An 18,799-nucleotide genomic window follows, 5' to 3' on the forward strand; every position below is an offset into this window, starting at 1 on the left:
TAAGATCTCACCCAATTGGCCATATTCCCCTCCGAGATGTCAGCGTCCAAAAACTGGAAGATTTCGTTGCACCCCAGAATAATAGGCAGACCCCTGTGGGCATTTTAACATCAGCCCAAACAAGGAAGGTGTGGAAACACACATCCTCTAAGTTTCTGTGCAACATTCACAGAGATTTAGCCTGGAGTCTCGTCCACCAGTGCTTACCGGTACGAACTTTCTTGTACCGTAGGGGCCTCACCCCCAGCCCTCGTTGCGTTAGGGTGGGCTGCGGCGAGGAGGAGACTGTGACCCATCTCCTGTGGTCCTGTTTTTTTGCTAAGGCCTTCTGGGCACAGTTTGAAGATTGGTTGCAGGCTCTCTCGCCCCAATTTACCCTGACCGCTGCTTTCGTCATATACGGCATCTCTCCTGTCAAACTTCCTCCTGACGTGTTTGACAGGATCTGGGCCGTGGTGAACAGTGGGAAAGACGCCCTGTGGAGAGTGAGGAACATGGGGCTGTTCAAAGGCATCGAGGTCCCAGTCAAGGCAGCAGGTAGCCTGGCCCTGTTCATCACCCGAGAGAACTATTACCTCAGAGATCTGTGGAGAGAAGGGAGGGAGGAAGCAGAAAATCTGTGGGAAATAGAGAGCATAGGTCAATATCTCAAGAGACTGTGAAAAACATTATCATGTTTAAGTAAAGAATGTGATTTGCACCAGAAAAAAATAAATTGTTACTATGTAACTGTTACCGTGTCAAAATGTAATGAGATGTGATCATATATACTGTTTTAAGTATGTATATTAATGTAAAGCTTTCTGATTTGTGATGTCCTGTATTTTATTGTGAAAAGAAAATAAAGTTCTTAAAAATCGAAAAATCGAAATCGGTTCACCCAGGGCGAGGCTCGGCCATTGCACTCCGGCTGTGCTGACCCCTGCGAATTCCCCAAATGAGGGAATCTCGACTGCATAATTTCTGGTAGTGGGGGACTGCGTTCGCGCTCTCCCCTGATGTGCTTGGTCCAAAATCAGATACGGGAGGGTTAGGACACCACGAGCTGCGTGGCTGCGGAAGGATCCCGGTTCGACAGGAGTGGACGCCGCTGCTGGTTCTCGCTGGCTTTTAGTTAGGGGTCCGGAGAAGCATCTCAAGCTAGTTCCACTACTCCTTCCGGACGTTCATTCCCTTTTCAAAGTCAGTCGTTTTGCTGTAGTCTGCGTTCTTTAGGCTGATTATCGAGGTTAGCCTTTATTTGGTCATGGGGGGCCTCGGTACTGTATGCTGAGACTAAAGACAGTTTCACCCGTTTTCTGATTGCTCGGTTCTGTACCAGTGCAGACATGTCAAACAGTGAATGGCTGTACCTCTATTGTATCCGTGCTCAATGAATGAAATCGGTAACAAATGAATATATGTCTAGTTATACGAAAAACGAGTGGTTTATCGACTCATCTTCATTTGCAGATTTAGAGGCAGCTTCGATATTCGTTTTACAGACGGGTTTTTTTTCTTTGAATATGGGTCACACACATGCCACAGCAACAAAACATCTTTAGAGATGAGGCTATAGATCACCTTTCCATCCTGCAGGTTTTCCTCCCAAAGCCTATGGCACCAACAGCGACCCCTGCTGGTCAGGAGAGCAAAGGCTTACAGCACCTGGTATTCCCAGGCGGTCTCCCATCCAAGTACTAACCAGGCCCAACCCTGCTTAGCTTCCAAGATCAGACGAGATCAGGCATGTTCAGGGTGGTGTGGCCGTAAGCGAAAGCCCCGGCGCCTGACTCGCTACTTGAAGCTGTGTGTGGCGGGGGCTCCGTGCCCCTGAGCGGGACTGAAGGATCGTTCGTGTGCAACTCTTTGGAAAGGAGCTGCTTTCCAAATCGCATTGCGTGCCTGGATGTTGGCGAATGCGCTCCCTTGTGTTGGCTCGTCCCGCACTGGAGGAGGACAAACAATCTGCACGGAGGAGCACCAGGCAAGTCTTCACCAGACAAAAACCTCCAGTGCACAGCACTCTGGAAACATTTCGGGGCTGTCGCGTGTTTATTTCAGCACGTAAAGCGCACCGGTCCAACACGCCGCCCTCTTGTGGCCTTGCGGCGTCAGAGCAAGAGGCTCCTTCTCGCTGCCCTTCTGCTGTGTTGCAGGGCCCCGAGAGGGAACCTGGAGCGCACAATTTGTGGGGGGCGGGGGACCGCGTTTGCGCTCTGCCCCCGGTCTCTTGCGCGAGTACTAAATCTCACGGACAGGGGGGCCTCGTCATTGATTGTTACAGGTGAGACGGGGATTAGGAGGAGACCCCGACTGATGGGTAAAGGGGAGCACTAACACCAGAGGGACACCCCCGGCGTCTCTTTTTGAGAGACGCCCTGGGGTTTCCTAATGGCCAAGGAGGGTCGGGACCTCGGTTTGACGCCTCCCCCGAAGGACGGCGCCTGTTTGTGCAGCAGAGTGTCGCCATCAGGAGGCTGGGGCGTAAGAGAGCCACACAGCCCGCAGGGTGAGCGCTCCCTGCTGGTCCCAGTCATATCTCTTGCAGGAGCAGCAGCAACCGGAGCTTTTCCGGGGGGGAATCTCCCATCCGGGTGCCGGCCAGGCTCACACCTTCACTGTGGCTGTGGAGGTGTGGTTTGTAAGGGCCCAAACTAGGGTTAGAGTTAGGGTTGGAAAACAACCTGGATTTTTTTAAATGCCTTTACTGTGCTCTAGGATGCATTTGAAATGCAGGAAAAGTGTTGGTTTGTTGTTTCCTTGATTACGAATTTTTACCAATATTGCAGTTTTTTCTACTCCATATACTGTACATATCAAAATGATGGTCAAGATTGGAGATTGTGATAATACACTTTCTAAATGCTAAACTCTCTTAATTATTGCATGTCAAAAGCAAATTAAAAGGATAGTTTTAGCCAGACATTGGTGGTAATTGCAATCCTTACCTTTTTAACCTAGGAAACAGTTTGGTTTTATTTGCAATTTCAGCAGCAAGTAAAGAAAAAGATCTGGATATCTGAAAGTTTTTCACAGGTGACACATTAAAATACTTTAAATGTGCAACTTTGAATGTTTCTGGTTGATTTGGAGTCATCTGGGTTACATTTTGGGCACTGTATTTGTAGGCAAGGTTGTGGAGGTGTGGTTCGTAAGGGCCCGAACTAGGGTTAGGGTTAGTGTTGGACAACACCTGGATTTTTTTAAATGCCTTTACTGTGCTCTAGGATGCATTTGAAATGCAGGAAAAGTGTTGGTTTGTTGTTTCCTTGATTACGAATTTTTACCAATTTTGCAGTTTTTTCTACTCCATATACTGTACATATCAAAATGATGGTCAAGATTGGAGATTGTGATAATACACTTTCTAAATGCTAAACTCTCTTAATAATTGCATGTCAAAAGCAAATTAAAAGGATAGTTTTAGCCAGACGGTGGTGGTAATTGCAATCCTTACCTTTTAAACCTAGGAAACAGTTTGGTTTTATTTCCAATTTCAGCAGCAAGTAAAGAAAAAGATCTGGATATCTGAAAGTTTTTCACAGGTGACACATTAAAATACTTTAAATGTGCAACTTTGAATGTTTCTGGCTGATTTGGAGTCAACTGGGTTACATTTTGGGCACTGTATTTGTAGGCAAGGTTGTGGAGGTGTGGTTTGTAAGGGCCCAAACTAGGGTTAGGGTTAGGGTTGGAAAACAACCTGGATTTTTTTAAATGCCTTTACTGTGCTCTAAGATGCATTTGAAATGCAGGAAAAGTGTTGGTTTGTTGTTTCCTTGATTACGAATTTTTACCAATTTTGCAGTTTTTTCTACTCCATATACTGTACATATCAAAATGATGGTCAAGATTGGAGATTGTGATAATACACTTTCTAAATGCTAAACTCTCTTAATTATTGCATGTCAAAAGCAAATTAAAAGGATAGTTTTAGCCAGACATTGGTGGTAATTGCAATCCTTACCTTTTAAACCTAGGAAACAGTTTGGTTTTATTTGCAATTTCAGCATCAAGTAAAGAAAAAGATCTGGATATCTGAAAGTTTTTCACAGGTGACACATTAAAATACTTTAAATGTGCAACTTTGAATGTTTCTGGCTGATTTGGAGTCATCTGGGTTACATTTTGGGCACTGTATTTGTAGGCAAGGTTGTGGAGGTGTGGTTCGTAAGGGCCCGAACTAGGGTTAGGGTTAGTGTTGGACAACACCTGGATTTTTTCTAATGCCTTTACTGTGCTCTAGGATGCATTTGAAATGTAGGAAAAGTGTTGGTTTGTTGTTTCCTCGATTACGAATTTTTACCAATTTTGCAGTTTTTTCTATTCCATATACTGTAAATATCAAAATGATGGTCAAGTTTGGAGATTGTGATAATACACTTTCTAAATGCTAAACTCTCTTAATTATTGCATGTCAAAAGCAAATTAAAAGGATAGTTTTAGCCAGACATTGGTGGTAATTGCAATCCTTACCTTTTAAACCTAGGAAACAGTTTGGTTTTATTTGCAATTTCAGCATCAAGTAAAGAAAAAGATCTGGATATCTGAAAGTTTTTCACAGGTGACACATTAAAATACTTTAAATGTGCAACTTTGAATGTTTCTGGCTGATTTGGAGTCATCTGGGTTACATTTTGGGCACTGTATTTGTAGGCAAGGTTGTGGAGGTGTGGTTCGTAAGGGCCCGAACTAGGGTTAGGGTTAGTGTTGGACAACACCTGGATTTTTTCTAATGCCTTTACTGTGCTCTAGGATGCATTTGAAATGTAGGAAATGTGTTGGTTTGTTGTTTCCTCGATTACGAATTTTTACCAATTTTGCAGTTTTTTCTATTCCATATACAGTACATATCAAATTGATGGTCAAGTTTGGAGATTGTGATAATACACTTTCTAAATGCTAAACTCTCTTAATTATTGCATGTCAAAAGCAAATTAAAAGGATAGTTTTAGCCAGACATTGGTGGTAATTGCAATCCTTACCTTTTAAACTTAGGAAACAGTTTGGTTTTATGTGCAATTTCAGCAGCAAGTAAAGAAAAATATCTGGATATCTAAAAGTTTTTCACTGTTTTGACATGTCTGCACTGGTACAGAACCGAGCAATCAGAAAACGTGTGAAACTGTCTTTAGACTCAGCATATAGTACCGAGGCCCCCCATGACCAAATAAAGGCTAACCTCGATAATCAGCCTAAAGAACGCAGACTACAGCAAAACGACTGACTTTGAAAAGGGAATGAACGTCCGGAAGGAGTAGTGGAACTAGCTTGAGATGCTTCTCCGGACCCCTAACTAAAAGCCAGCGAGAACCAGCAGCGGCGTCCACTCCTGTCGAACCGGGATCCTTCCGCAGCCACGCAGCTCGTGGTGTCCTAACCCTCCCATATCTGATTTTGGACCAAGCACATCAGGGCAGAGCGCAAACGCAGTCCCCCACTACCAGAAAGTATGCAGTCGAGATTCCCACATTTGGGGAATTCGCAGGGGTCAGCACAGCCGGAGTGCAATGGCCGGGCCTCGCCCTGGGTGAACCTCCTTCTTGATCAAGGTATCTCCCCTGCCAGGTAAGTATGAGTTGTACAGGCCCCTGCAAGCGGCCTGCACCCACAGCACAAATCGCGCAGCCTAGGCCACCTCCTCGCCCCGCACGCCACCGCCTCCTGCTGGGCCCACTCTTTCGCACACTCACACGCCACACTAACACTCAAAAGTGTGGGCAAAACGAGAAAACTAGCGCGCCATTTGCTACACATCTGCAGTCGCCGTTGCGCATTCGCAGCATGTCCCGGGATGCAATTCGGCCTCATTTGCATAACTCCAGACCGGCAGATCGCCACGCAAGCTCGCGACGTGCGCCTGCCACACACCGAACAAACCTTTTCAGCAATTTCCAAAAAACGGGCCTGCTCGCCTGCCCACAAGGCTCCGTCTCTTACCTGCTCTCCAGAGCCTGCTGCCTTCTGTGCTTTTCTCTCGGCACCGCTGCAGCGCACACAACTCCTGCAGCGGGAGGGGGGGAGAAAGTTCCTGCGCTCCGCCGCAGGGAAGGCTCGCTCTGTGCGCACACGTCCTTTCGATGCCAGTCCAACAAGTGCTCCACATTAGCTGCGTCGGGGCTCCGGCGTGTCGCACCTCACCTCACCTCACCTCGCACTGCCCCCTCCTTGAATGTCTGCCGCTGGGCATGCCCCGCTCTCCTCCGCCTTATCTTAATGCGTGTGAGCACCGACAATGGCCACAATGCCGGGGAATGGCACCTCTAAAGTGTTAATTGGGGCACAGGAACAGCCCGTCTCGTCTCGGGGGGGCCGGCTTCAGAGACAATACAGCAAACACAGTGGGGCGCGGGAAGAAGACGACACCACACATGCGGGTACATTCAGCTCCGGCGGGAACGAGACATTTGTCGGTCTTTTCAAGTGCCGAGAGCCGAGCAATCCTTCACTTGTATCGTTTCTCCCCGGTGACTAGATCTGGCCCTGCGACTCTCGACTTGGCTCAACCCGGGGCAGCCCAGCAGGTGTGAGCCTGGCCGGCACCCGGATGGGAGATTCCCCCCCAGAAAAGCTCCGGTTGCTGCTGCTCCTGCAAGAGATGTGACTGGGACCAGCAGGGAGCGCTCACCCTGCGAGCTGTGTGGCTCTCTTACGCCCCAGCCTCCTGATGGCGACACTCTGCTGCACAAACAGGCGCCGTCCTTCGGGGGAGGCGTCAAACCGAGGTCCCGACCCTCCTTGGCCATTAGGAAACCCCAGGGCGTCTCTCAAAAAGAGACGCCGGGGGTGTCCCTCTGGTGTTAGTGCTCTCCTTTACCCATCAGTCGGGGTCTCCTCCTAATCCCCGTCTCACCTGTAACAATCAATGACGAGGCCCCCCTGTCCGTGAGATTTAGTACTCGCGCAAGAGACCGGGGGCAGAGCGCAAACGCGGTCCCCCGCCCCCCACAAATTGCGCGCTCCGGGTTCCCTCTCGGGGCCCTGCAACACAGCGGAAGGGCAGCGAGAAGGAGCCTCTTGCTCTGACGCCGCAAGGCCACAAGAGGGCGGAGGCGCCGCGCGCCCGGCCGACGTGTTGGACCGGTGCGCTTTACGTGCTGAAATAAACACGTGACAGCCCCGAAATGTTTCCAGAGTGCTGTGCACTGGAGGTTTTTGTCTGGTGAAGACTTGCCTGGAGCTCCTCCGTGCAGATTGTTTGTCCTCCTCCAGTGCGGGACGAGCCAACACAAGGGAGCGCATTCGCCAACATCCAGGCACGCAATGCGATTTGGAAAGCAGCTCCTTTCCAAAGAGTTGCACACGAACGATCCTTCAGTCCCGCTCGGGGGGCACGGAGCCCCCGCCACACACAGCTTCAAGTAGCGAGTCAGGCGCCAGGGCTTTCGCTTACGGCCACACCACCCTGAACACGCCCGATCTCGTCTGATCTCGGAAGCTAAGCAGGGTTGGGCCTGGTTAGTACTTGGATGGGAGACTGCCTGGGAATACCAGGTGCTGTAAGCCTTTGCTCTCCCGGCCAGCAGGGGTCGCCGTTGGTGCCGTAGGCTTTGGGAGGAAAACCTGCAGGATGGAAAGGTGATCTATAGCCTCATCTCTAAAGATGTTTTGTTGCTGTGGCATGTGTGTGACCCATATTCAAAGAAAAAAAACCCGTCTGTAAAACGAATATCGAAGCTGCCTCTAAATCTGCAAATGAAGATGAGTCGATAAACCACTCGTTTTTCGTATAACTAGACATATATTCATTTGTTACGGATTTCATTCATTGAGCACGGATACAATAGAGGTACAGCCATTCACTGTTTGACATGTCTGCACTGGTACAGAACCGAGCAATCAGAAAACGGGTGAAACTGTCTTTAGACTCAGCATACAGTACCGAGGCCCCCCATGACCAAATAAAGGCTAACCTCGATAATCAGCCTAAAGAACGCAGACTACAGCAAAACGACTGACTTTGAAAAGGGAATGAACGTCCGGAAGGAGTAGTGGAACTAGCTTGAGATGCTTCTCCGGACCCCTAACTAAAAGCCAGCGAGAACCAGCAGCGGCGTCCACTCCTGTCGAACCGGGATCTTTCCGCAGCCACGCAGCTCGTGGTGTCCTAACCCTCCCGTATCTGATTTTGGACCAAGCACATCAGGGGAGAGCGCGAACGCAGTCCCCCACTACCAGAAATTATGCAGTCGAGATTCCCTCATTTGGGGAATTCGCAGGGGTCAGCACAGCCGGAGTGCAATGGCCGAGCCTCGCCCTGGGTGAACCGATTTCGATTTTTCGATTTTTAAGAACTTTATTTTCTTTTCACAATAAAATACAGGACATCACAAATCAGAAAGCTTTACATTAATATACATACTTAAAACAGTATATATGATCACATCTCATTACATTTTGACACGGTAACAGTTACATAGTAACAATTTCTTTTTTTCTGGTGCAAATCACATTCTTTACTTAAACATGATAATGTTTTTCACAGTCTCTTGAGATATTGACCTATGCTCTCTATTTCCCACAGATTTTCTGCTTCCTCCCTCCCTTCTCTCCACAGATCTCTGAGGTAATAGTTCTCTCGGGTGATGAACAGAGCCAGGCTACCTGCTGCCTTGACTGGGACCTCGATGCCTTTGAACAGCCCCATGTTCCTCACTCTCCACAGGGCGTCTTTCCCACTGTTCACCACGGCCCAGATCCTGTCAAACACGTCAGGAGGAAGTTTGACAGGAGAGATGCCGTATATCACGAAAGCAGCGGTCAGGGTAAATTGGGGCGAGAGAGCCTGCAACCAATCTTCAAACTGTGCCCAGAAGGCCTTAGCAAAAAATCAGGACCACAGGAGATGGGTCACAGTCTCCTCCTCGCCGCAGCCCACCCTAACGCAGCGAGGGCTGGGGGTGAGGCCCCTACGGTACAAGAAAGTTCGTACCGGTTAGCACTGGTGGACGACACTCCAGGCTAAATCTCTGTGAATGTTGCACAGAAACTTAGAGGATGTGTGTTTCCACACCTTCCTTGTTTGGGCTGATGTTAAAATGCCCACAGGGGTCTGCCTATTATTCTGGGGTGCAACGAAATCTTCCAGTTTTTGGACGCTGACATCTCGGAGGGGAATATGGCCAATTGGGTGAGATCTTAGAAAACTTTTAACTGTCCCATAAATTGCAGGGCATGTGTCAGAGAGTGGGACATCCAGCTTGGGTCTGACACCCCACACTCTGAACACCTCCCTACCTACCCAGAGCCTGGAAAAATAAGTCCAGGTACGCGCTGCAGGTGCTGTTGCAAAGCCTCTCAGCACAGAGGCCAGGAAAATGCACAGCAGCTTCGTAGCAATATCTGGGACAGACTTCCCCCCTGAGGGTAGCGGCCTGTACATTATTTCCCTTCTGAGTCTTTCCTGCTTCCCACCCCATAGAAATTGAAACATCAATCTCCTCAGCACCGCCGCAACACGGTGTGGGATTGGGAAGGTAGAAGCCAGAAAAATCAAGACAGGCAAGAGCTCGGCTTTGATGACCAGCACCTTCCCTGTCATGGTGAGGTCTCGGTCCTTCCATTGCATCAGTTTTTTGTTTAAGATTGGCAATTTGTTCTGCCAATTTACTGTTCCCATCTCTTCTCCAAAATACACCCCCAGGACCTTAATTCTCTTCTCTTGCAGCCTGAGATCATGTCCTTCTTTTGGCTCCCTCCAGTTCTGATAAAAAATCTCACTCTTAGATTTGTTAATTTTTGCAGAGGAAGCCAAGGAGAAACGATCACAGCACTGCAGAGATCTGCTAATTGAGGCATTGTCAGAGAGGAGCAAGGTGACGTCATCCATGTATAGAGATGTCTTTACCTCTCCTCCCCCACTTCCAGGCACTGGTATCCCATTAATGGCCTGATCCTGGCGCAAGGCACAGGCTAAGGGCTCCATAGCCAAAACGAATAACAAGGGGGATAATGGGCAGCCCTGCCTCACCCCTGAACAGACTTCAAAGGGGCGTGATCTATTGCCATTAACCATTACTCTGCTGTTGCTACCTGTGTACAGCAGGTTAATCCACTTTCTCATGATGGGGCCAAACTTCATGTGCTCAAGTACCGATGTTAAGTACTGCCGGTTTAGGCGGTCAAAGGCCTTTTCTAGGTCTACACTTAAAATGCACAGAGGGAGGGAGCGATCCTCTGAGTACAGACAGACATCCCTCAACAAGGCCAGGTTGTCGCTCATCAGGCGTCCTGCTATCCCACAAGTCTGTTCTTTCCCTACCAGTGAGGCCACTACATTTTGTAGGCGCAGGAAAAGGGCTTTGGACAGGATCTTAGTGTCCACGCCTAACAGGCTGAGGGGTCTCCAGTTCTTTATGTCATTCTTTGCTCCTTTCTTAAACAAGAGAGAGATAGTGCCTTCTCTTAAGGAGTCAGGCAGCAATTCTGTCTTATAGCTTTCCTCGAATAGGAGCATTAGCGGATCCTGAAGCAGATCCCAAAAGGTGCAATAAAATTCTTTAGGGAGCCCGTCAGCACCCGGAGTTTTCCCCTTCTGTAAGCTCTCCATAGCCTGTCTCAGCTCTTCTACTGTCAAATCCCTCTCAAGTACTTCCCTATCTTCTTCACTCAAAACGTTTTCTAGCTTTGAGGTAAAAAAATGAATTTCTTCATCCTTTACCTCTGTAGAGCTGTACAGTCTTGAGTAGAAGGCCTCGGTGCAGGAGAGGATAGCACTCGGCTCTGTTCTCTCTCGTCCCTCCTCATCAACTATACTTTCCATGACAGACTTGGAGCCTACCACTTTCCTGAAAAAGAGGCGAGTACACTTCTCATTTTCTTCCAAGAACTGCACTCTGCTTCTTAACAGCACTCCTCGACTACTTTCTTCGGCTATGCTCCGGATGTCCTTTTTTAAAAGGGTGATATCCTCAAGCACATCGAAGCCACTGTGCAGCATCGTGTAGAGACGCTGCAGCTGCCTCTGTTTCCTGGCTAGCACTCCTCTCCGTCTGGCAGCAGCCTTCCTTCCCTCAGCCATGAAAAAGGCCTTTGTCCTCACCTTCACCTCCTCCCACCACTCTCCTACTGACCCGTACAGACACTGCAAGGACAACCACTGTGATAGTTTCTCCTTGTAGCGGGATACTACCCCCTCATTCTCTACACCCTAAAGCCTGATGATCTGAGAAGAAGACAGGCTGAAGAGTGACCCCAACAACTTTCACTCTCTCTGAGACAAAGCAATAGTCAATTCTGGAGCTGCTATTCCTCTCTGACCATGTATATCCTGCTGTTGTGGGATATATACATCTATATGTGTCTGAGAGTTTAAAGTCTTGAACTAAGTTTTGCAGGGCCAGTGAGCTGGAATCCAATTTTATCGGAGAGCTAGACTGCCTGTCTGTGTGCTCTAAGATACAATTAAAATCCCCTCCCACTATCACGTCTGTGCTACATAACAATAGGGGAGAGAGTGCCTTGAGTAGCTCCACCCTTCCTCCCACTGGACTGGATGGAGGAGAGGAGGGCATCTGTAGCACTTGCAGAGTCTGAGAAAAGCAGCTCCGCTGAATCCTGGGTATCGTCGCTGGACCCGCTCCACCGGGGGGCCCCACACTGGCCCTCGTTCTGAGGAGCAGGAGTGGGGGAGGGGTCCTCGCTGTTCTCTGGGGTTTTCAAACCCTCGTGCTTGTCTGGTGCAGTCTGCGGTTGTGGGAGCGTAGTGGATTTCTCTTCCACCGGCCCTGGAGCCACAGCAGGACTGATCCTGGCTGGAGGCTGAGACTCTTTGTCCAACAAGGGTTCTTTGTTTGACTTGTTGTTTGCTTTGGCTTTTCGGGCCGGTTTGGCTGAAACAAGCACTGCCTCATCCTTTCTCATTTTGAGTTTATTGGCGTAGGCGTGAGGGCAGTTCTTAAAAACGTGTCCTTCCGAGCCACATAAATTGCACTTTGGCAGCATTGAACAGTCAGAGGCTAAATGTCCCTGTTTGCCACAGGTCTTGCAGCATTTCACAGTGCAGGACGATGCCAGGTGTCCCACAGCACCACAGCGCCGACACACCTTTGGTTGTCCCACATAAAAAACATAGCCATTGCAGGCGCCCAGCCGGATTGTAGAGGGCAGGTGCCTTAAGCCTCCATTTACATTGTCCGGTAGCAAGCGAACCTCGAATTTCCTTGCTCCTGTTTTTATACCGTCAACATCTCTAACCTCAGTTCCATGGTGGACGGTGCAGTACTGCTTAAGCCAGGTGTGAATGTCCTCCGTCTTTGCCATTTCCGAGAACATAACAACATGCACCGTTTTCCTCTCTCTCTGTGTCAGAGGCTGCAAGTTGATCTTCTCAAGGGCAGGAACTTTCCCTCTTTTTGCCTCAAACACATCCACACATTGTTCAAACAGAGAATAGGTAGCAAAAACAACCTCAAATGCTTTCTGACCTGGGAGAGCGAAGATGAAATCCAAGTGCCGAAGTTCAAAGCCAAGTTCCTTCTGTAACACTTTTCTGCTGAACTGCATACGATCCATGAAGAGATCATCCAAAAGCTCAAAACTTACAGCATTCTTGCGGGATCCAAAGGTTGCCATCTCAAACTGCAAAACAAACACTGCTTCCACAAAACAAGAAAACAATCCAACTACTCCAACTACAGGCTGATCAAGGTATCTCCCCTGCCAGGTAAGCTGAGCCGCAGGCGATGAGCCCGGAGCTGAACGGGCCCCACTGGCTCGTTTGTAAGGCCAGGTGCATTGCCAACCACGACTGGCAGGGCAGAGGACTTGAAGGCGGCCTGGGCTCCTGCAGCTGTCCAGCCACGCACTCTGGTTTCTCTTCATCTCGTACAAATCTTTTGCCTTTTACTAAAGATTTCCATGGAGAGGAGCATGAATGAGTTCCATACAATTTTTGTGCTTCCCTGCCTTCGGGTGGGGCGCAGCTGGGCTGGTCAAAGAGAGAAAACAAAACCGCTCACAATCGCTCTTACAATGCAGTAAGTAGCACAGACTACTTAGGGAGTAGGCTGATGTGTTTAAAAACAACCAGCGCCAGGCAGGAGTCGAACCTCCAAACTCCTAATCCATAGTCAGACACATTATCCATTGCACCACTGGCCCTGGTGTGACACTTCAGGACTGTAACCCAGTGAGCTTAGCACTGCAACTAGTAAAATATTACCCCTGGTCCATTCTTTTCCAAAAGTGAGAAACACCTGTTTTCTACATTTTGTCTGTTTTAAAACCATATCTCTTTAAACCAAACCAAGAGTTTGTCTTTTGCACTGATATTCTGATTCATTTCGATTTCAAAGAAAAAAAAAACATTACCTTCCAAAGCATCATAAAATTGTCCCTTCCTCCAGACACTACTTCTCTCTTGTAGTAGTACAGCAGACCTTTCCAGGTGAGCAGATCACAGAGTCCGAAATGAGCTTCCTCCATCAAGCAAAGTACCTGAACATGACTCTGTCTTCATAAAAGCGCCCCTGTAATAAAGAAATTAAATCCGAAATCAAGAGGGCAGTTGCCTACTGAAGTTCAAGAAGTCATCAATTTTAACCTAGCAACACATTAAAGGCTGCATCTATACAAGTACGATTCTAGAAATGCTCACCAGATTACGTTTTAAGAAAGAACTGCGCCTCAGGTTCCGCCGAGATCTTAACTCAGATGGCAGGATTCAGAGTCTGGAGTGTGGAATGATGGCGCACGGAGGGTCCACATACTGTGGATCCCTCAGTGATCTCTCGCGTGTTCAAACCGCCAGCGTGTGACTCCCCTGTCCCCGTGACCTCATTGCTCTGCTCTCGCCTCTGTGCAGCTGAGCCCGACTCATGGTAAAGTGGAAAAAAATATGCCCTCAACGTGAGATTTACTCTGGAGTGAGGATAGTTGTTACTTTCTCATCGTTGAAATGGATTTATGTGATATGGCGACTAGGTTCTTCTCCATTAGCAGGCTTAAGGTTAAAGAAAAAAACATTGCTGACTTCTTTTTTTTTTTGCCAGCCGCGAGCGCTGATTAGCGAGGTTTGTATTTCATGTTTTGCAAGTTGCATCCATTTTAAGAAAAACAAGTCGTTCAAGACAGGAAATGAATACTTGCATTTAATTAAGTCTAGACGTATGCGGTTGTCCATAATGACCAGTTCTGTTCAAGAAGACAGAACAAAAAAAGGCACCGCTGGGATTCAGACCCAGGATTGCCTGTTTACTAGACAGGCGCTTTAACCAACTAAGTCACGGCACCCCGGGAGTGCTGTCGTTTTGCAGCCGCTTGGACACACCACTCAGACACATCTGCATTCGGTGTGTGCTCCGCCTGCTCGCTGAGCAAGTTGCCACCTTTACATACAATAGCAACATCGACACCAAGAGAAAGGATGACAAATGGCTTTTATCTGGAACTTTTCATGTCCAAGGAGCTCAATGTGCTTTCTGTGTACAACAGGGCCACTGAACTTCACACTGGCCACTGAACCACAGCAGTGGCTTGCTGGCTTGACATCTCCCAAGGAAAATGTTGAAATCGCATGTGGAACAGGAAAATGACCCTCGAGTATGAGGGCAAAAAAAGAAAAAGATCAACTGGAGTGCGCCAACCCATGTCAGGACAGCCCAGTTTTGTTGACGAGGTGGCCGAGTGGTTAAGGCGATGGACTGCTAATCCATTGTGCTCTGCAGGCATGGGGTTGAATCCCATCCTTGTCACTCTCCATGTCTGACACGTGTGCCCGTTTGGTGTTGGCCCTCCTGTTCTTTGCTCCAGTACTAGAGCCTTACATTTTCTAGCGGTGGCTGAACATGGTATAGTAGGCTAACGTCGGTATCGAGCAGTGGCAGTAACAGTATTTACGTTCCGCTGCTGCCAAGTGGCTCTGGGTTGAGACTGCGTTTTCACTTACTTGCAGCACAAACGGAGAAAGCGATTTTTGACAGTCTCTCGAGAGACTGCACTAGGTGTTTAGGGATAGACTTTGTCAGTTCCCCCTGGGATGATGGCCTCTCAAATAGTTTGTGATTCCTCTAGACGTTTATACAGTAGAAGCCTGCTTCGTAGCTTAAATCCAAGCTAATGTAACGAGTTAGAGGTCTGATGCAGAACTGCGAATTCAATGAAGGGGAACACTACAGTACATTGCACTGTATGTGTGAGGAAAGCTGCCCCCTTCTGTCCCTTGTCGACTGAACAGAGGACTGTAAAGGATACCGCCAAGAAACTTTAGGATGCTGGTTGGAATCCAGCTCCAAAGAGGCCCCTTTGGGTGTTATGTCATCAAAAAGTAAGAACAGCGAATCTCCCTTTGATCAAAAGCGCAACAGAACTGTTTTCCGTGGAGCAGGTTTCAGACCCGTAGACCTGTTTTATTTGTAGGGCAGGGCGCATTCCCAAACGCGAATCTCCTGTTTTAGAAATGCTTTGGGCGGCGTGAAGTGAAAATAAGAAGTGGGCTCCAGATGCACATGGAAGCAATCAAGTGTTTCATCCGAGCTGTTTCAAAGACTGCCCAAGAGCTTTCCTTTCACAGAGGCGCAACGATTAATGATGGGGGAAACAAAACACTGGACTTATTATATGCCAATGCTAAGGATGCATATAGTTCCACAGCCCTTCCCCCCCTTGGCAGATCAGATCACAACCTTATCTTGCTTACACCACTATACAAGCCTATTGTCCAGGCTGTATTTGATTACCAGATGGACTGTTTCCTCCAGCGGTATAGTATTGCAGTGAGACAGCACGATGCCTGCAAGACTATGTCACGCTAAATGCCACAGATTGTGTTTGTCCGTTCGTGTCAGTCGTCCCGCAGCCACGGGAAGTGGGACACAAACATGCTGCAATGCTTTCAAGACGTTAGGATTTGTTAGTGCAAAATCCGAGAAGAGTACTTGTGGCTTGAATGTGAACTGTACGTGCCCGCCCCCTTTCCTCTATAGTGCATGAGTTCCTCCCGGCATGCCCTTCGTCATTGTTCTGTCATCTTGTATTTAAAGGGTTGTATTTCTGCTGCTGAAACTAAGCAACGGTTTTCTCACAACGCCGTTTGTTCCCGACTGAGCCCTTGTCTGTCATGAAATTCTTCAAAACCTCAAGCTAGAAGAAGAAGACGACAAATATGAAGCGTTACAGCAACGACATGCCATGAGACGATCGATAACGATTTCCATAGGATCCCCGCGGTTGCCTAGCAACCGTCAGCTTTGCGCAGTGGCAGTATCGTTGCCTGTGAGGTTTAGCCGAGGCGCGATTATTGCTAGTTGAAAACTTTTCTCAATACCCCGCTTCCGCCGGTTTGCAATACAATCGGCGAAAGCATTTTTTGACAGTCTCGTCAGAGACTGAGCAAGGTGTTTAAAGACAGATTTTGTCATAGTGACATCATGGTAGAAAGAAACGAGCTTGTTACGTCTCAACAGAAACGCTCTTTAGCTCTTTCGGCGTTATGCAAAGAACAGCGACTGTCGAGATCACTTTTGAGTCAGCGCGAAACGCCGTGTGCTGTCAGTTTGATTTCATATTGCTCGTAGCGGCGCCCGGCTTTTGTCTGTCAAAAGTTAGGTTGCGCTTCTTCATGCTGCATCGTCGGCATGAGTGGAGCTTTTTAAACGTCTGTACTTACTGCGCCCCATAAGAAATTGTTTGTCCCCGTTCAAAAGAGATTGTGCGATGTCCTGCAGCGTTCGCAAAGCAAACCTTTGACAGTTTGATAAGAGCGTAAATAAAAAGGCGATTCCTGCGTCTACCACTAATGTAAGAGCTATTTCAAGTGCGGCGTGGTGCGGCTTTTCAAGTGCTTGTGGGCATTTCTCTGTTGTTGATTCTTTTTTTGTGTGTAACAAAGTGGCATTTTCATGTCCGGACGGGGAGACTTTATCATTCCGATATGAAGCCACCTTTAAGTCCTCTGAGGCGTGTCTGTCTGCAAGGCTTGTATTTTGGAAATGTTTTTTTGAAACGGAGAACGACTTTGAAATAGGCTTCCGCCGGCGCCCCGCGATCCAGGTAAGATTGTAGCAAGAACGCAGCGGCGGTGGGGCTTGCTGTAGTCGTGGCCGAGTGGTTAAGGCGATGAACTAGAAATCCATTGGGTTCTTCCCGCGTAGCTCCGAATCCTGCCAACTACGTTGTCCACCTCCTGTCGTTGTGTTCCGGCTCAAGCAAAGAAGCGCGCCTCTTTGCTGTTCCTGGTGGTTTTAAAACACCAAATCGCTTGTACCCACTGCCTTGGAAATAAATTCTTCAGCGTCCGCGAATGGCATTTTGCAGCTGGAAGCATGTCGACGCTTTTTGCACAGAGCACCAAAAAAGCGTCTTTTTTGAAAGCCCAGGCACTGAGCATTGGTGGTTCAGTGGTAGAATTCTCGCCTGCCACGCGGGAGGCTCGGGTTCGATTCCCGGCCAATGCAGTGGCTTTTGCAGCGAGCGGCTCCATCACTTGCATCCCCTTGCAACTCGCAACTGAAAACCCACTGAAGCTAAGCAGGTGTGAGCCAGGTCAGTACCCGGATGAGGATGAGCTACAGGGAAAAACAAAGCTTCCAGCTGGAAGCGGTGTTAATGGTGCCGGCGGGGGTGCGCTCACCCTGAGGTCTGTGCGGGTCCCAATTCCCCAGCATAGTGACGGAGACGCTGTGTTGTAAAAGGGCGCTGTCTTTTGGATGAGATGTAAAACCGAGGTCACAGCGCTCTGTGGTCATTAAAAATTAAAAATGACCACCAAAACCTTTGACAAAAGCTCTTGGTAATTGATGGTCTTCAATAATGCTTCTCCTTTAGGTACATTTTAAATCAGCTGACAAATGCTGTGAAATGGGGGGGCACTTCAGGCCAGTGTAGGATTTGGGTTACAAGAACCATGAAACTGCGTGAGAAAGCCCTGTTGTAACAGAAGGAATAAGGTTCTTGATCCTGAGATGAAGTAAAACAGATGAGTTTATTGCATGCAAGGAACAATAAAGCCAAAGTCTTGTTTCCCGCAAGAAACAACAAAACCGAAGTATTGTTCGATGTGCCGGTACAAACTTTTAGGTTATATAGTCCTTGCTTGCTGCTTCAGACGTCATTCGATGTTATTGTAAGGGGGGGGGGGGGTTATGGTATTTGGCCAGTTAAGAGGCCCTTGCTAAATGGTCAGTTTAAGATTATGCCCCCAGGGGGTTCCTTGCTCGCATCCGGAATCCTTATCAGTTAACCCCCTTTCCTGCCATAAACCCCTGTTGCTTAGAAGTCTAATTTTCAGGCAGAACTGACTTAAGTTATTAACCCTTTTAACATCTTGTCTCTTACTTCATTCCCCCCTTATAAAATATGGCATACATCAGGACTGTCTATTTTTACAAATACAATGTCAGGGCAGATCTTTCCTTTTTAGATGTACAGGCATGCATTACCATGACATTGTGCGTTCCACGGTTACAACAAGGTGTTATTGATGTTTTTGTACAAGTGATAGTTACAATTTTACACATAAAACAATCCTAATCCTACAAATACATAAAGTCCTACCCCAGGACCCAAACGCAGACCTCAGCCATGTGGAGATCTATCGTCAGGATCTTGGAACAGCAATATTGACCCAACTCCGATTATAATTTTTTGGCTGAATAGATATGCCAACATCTGGAATGTATTGATACCATATCCCCAGTAATGCTCCTCAGGCCTAACAAGCACACTGTTGGTCTTAGGAAGCATCAGACACAGAAACGGTAACAACATCCTTCTTTCTGTTCACTCAGTCTCTGGTGCCGTGGGTCGGTGAAAGTGCGATTCGCGGATCCAGCGATCTCATCCTGTCACTCAGATGGCACAATCAGTAGTTAGTGGCACT

The 18,799-nt window shown here is 48.0% G+C and overlaps 8 non-coding genes across 8 annotated transcripts; 5 read left to right on the forward strand and 3 right to left on the reverse strand.

Moving 5' to 3' along the window:
* The first annotated feature begins 838 nt into the window (after positions 1-838).
* Positions 839-998, forward strand: LOC138227155 (U1 spliceosomal RNA). The gene has a single exon (XR_011184856.1). It is a non-coding gene; the product is annotated as a U1 spliceosomal RNA (small nuclear RNA).
* A 637-nt stretch (positions 999-1,635) lies between these two features.
* LOC138227153 (5S ribosomal RNA) lies at positions 1,636-1,754 on the reverse strand. The gene has a single exon (XR_011184854.1). It is a non-coding gene; the product is annotated as a 5S ribosomal RNA (ribosomal RNA).
* A 3,640-nt stretch (positions 1,755-5,394) lies between these two features.
* Positions 5,395-5,558, reverse strand: LOC138227154 (U1 spliceosomal RNA). Its single transcript, XR_011184855.1, has one exon. It is a non-coding gene; the product is annotated as a U1 spliceosomal RNA (small nuclear RNA).
* A 1,811-nt stretch (positions 5,559-7,369) lies between these two features.
* Positions 7,370-7,488, forward strand: LOC138227147 (5S ribosomal RNA). The gene has a single exon (XR_011184849.1). It is a non-coding gene; the product is annotated as a 5S ribosomal RNA (ribosomal RNA).
* A 637-nt stretch (positions 7,489-8,125) lies between these two features.
* Positions 8,126-8,285, reverse strand: LOC138227156 (U1 spliceosomal RNA). The gene has a single exon (XR_011184857.1). It is a non-coding gene; the product is annotated as a U1 spliceosomal RNA (small nuclear RNA).
* A 4,499-nt stretch (positions 8,286-12,784) lies between these two features.
* Positions 12,785-12,901, forward strand: LOC138227151 (U5 spliceosomal RNA). Its single transcript, XR_011184853.1, has one exon. It is a non-coding gene; the product is annotated as a U5 spliceosomal RNA (small nuclear RNA).
* Positions 12,902-16,165: 3,264 nt separating this feature from the next.
* Positions 16,166-16,307, forward strand: LOC138227148 (U4 spliceosomal RNA). The gene has a single exon (XR_011184850.1). It is a non-coding gene; the product is annotated as a U4 spliceosomal RNA (small nuclear RNA).
* A 997-nt stretch (positions 16,308-17,304) lies between these two features.
* On the forward strand, positions 17,305-17,375 carry trnag-gcc (transfer RNA glycine (anticodon GCC)). The gene has a single exon. It is a non-coding gene; the product is annotated as a tRNA-Gly (tRNA).
* The last annotated feature ends 1,424 nt before the right edge of the window (positions 17,376-18,799 follow it).

Source organism: Lepisosteus oculatus, unplaced genomic scaffold (genome assembly GCF_040954835.1).
Source record: "Lepisosteus oculatus isolate fLepOcu1 unplaced genomic scaffold, fLepOcu1.hap2 HAP2_SCAFFOLD_258, whole genome shotgun sequence".
NCBI lineage: Eukaryota > Metazoa > Chordata > Actinopteri > Semionotiformes > Lepisosteidae > Lepisosteus > Lepisosteus oculatus.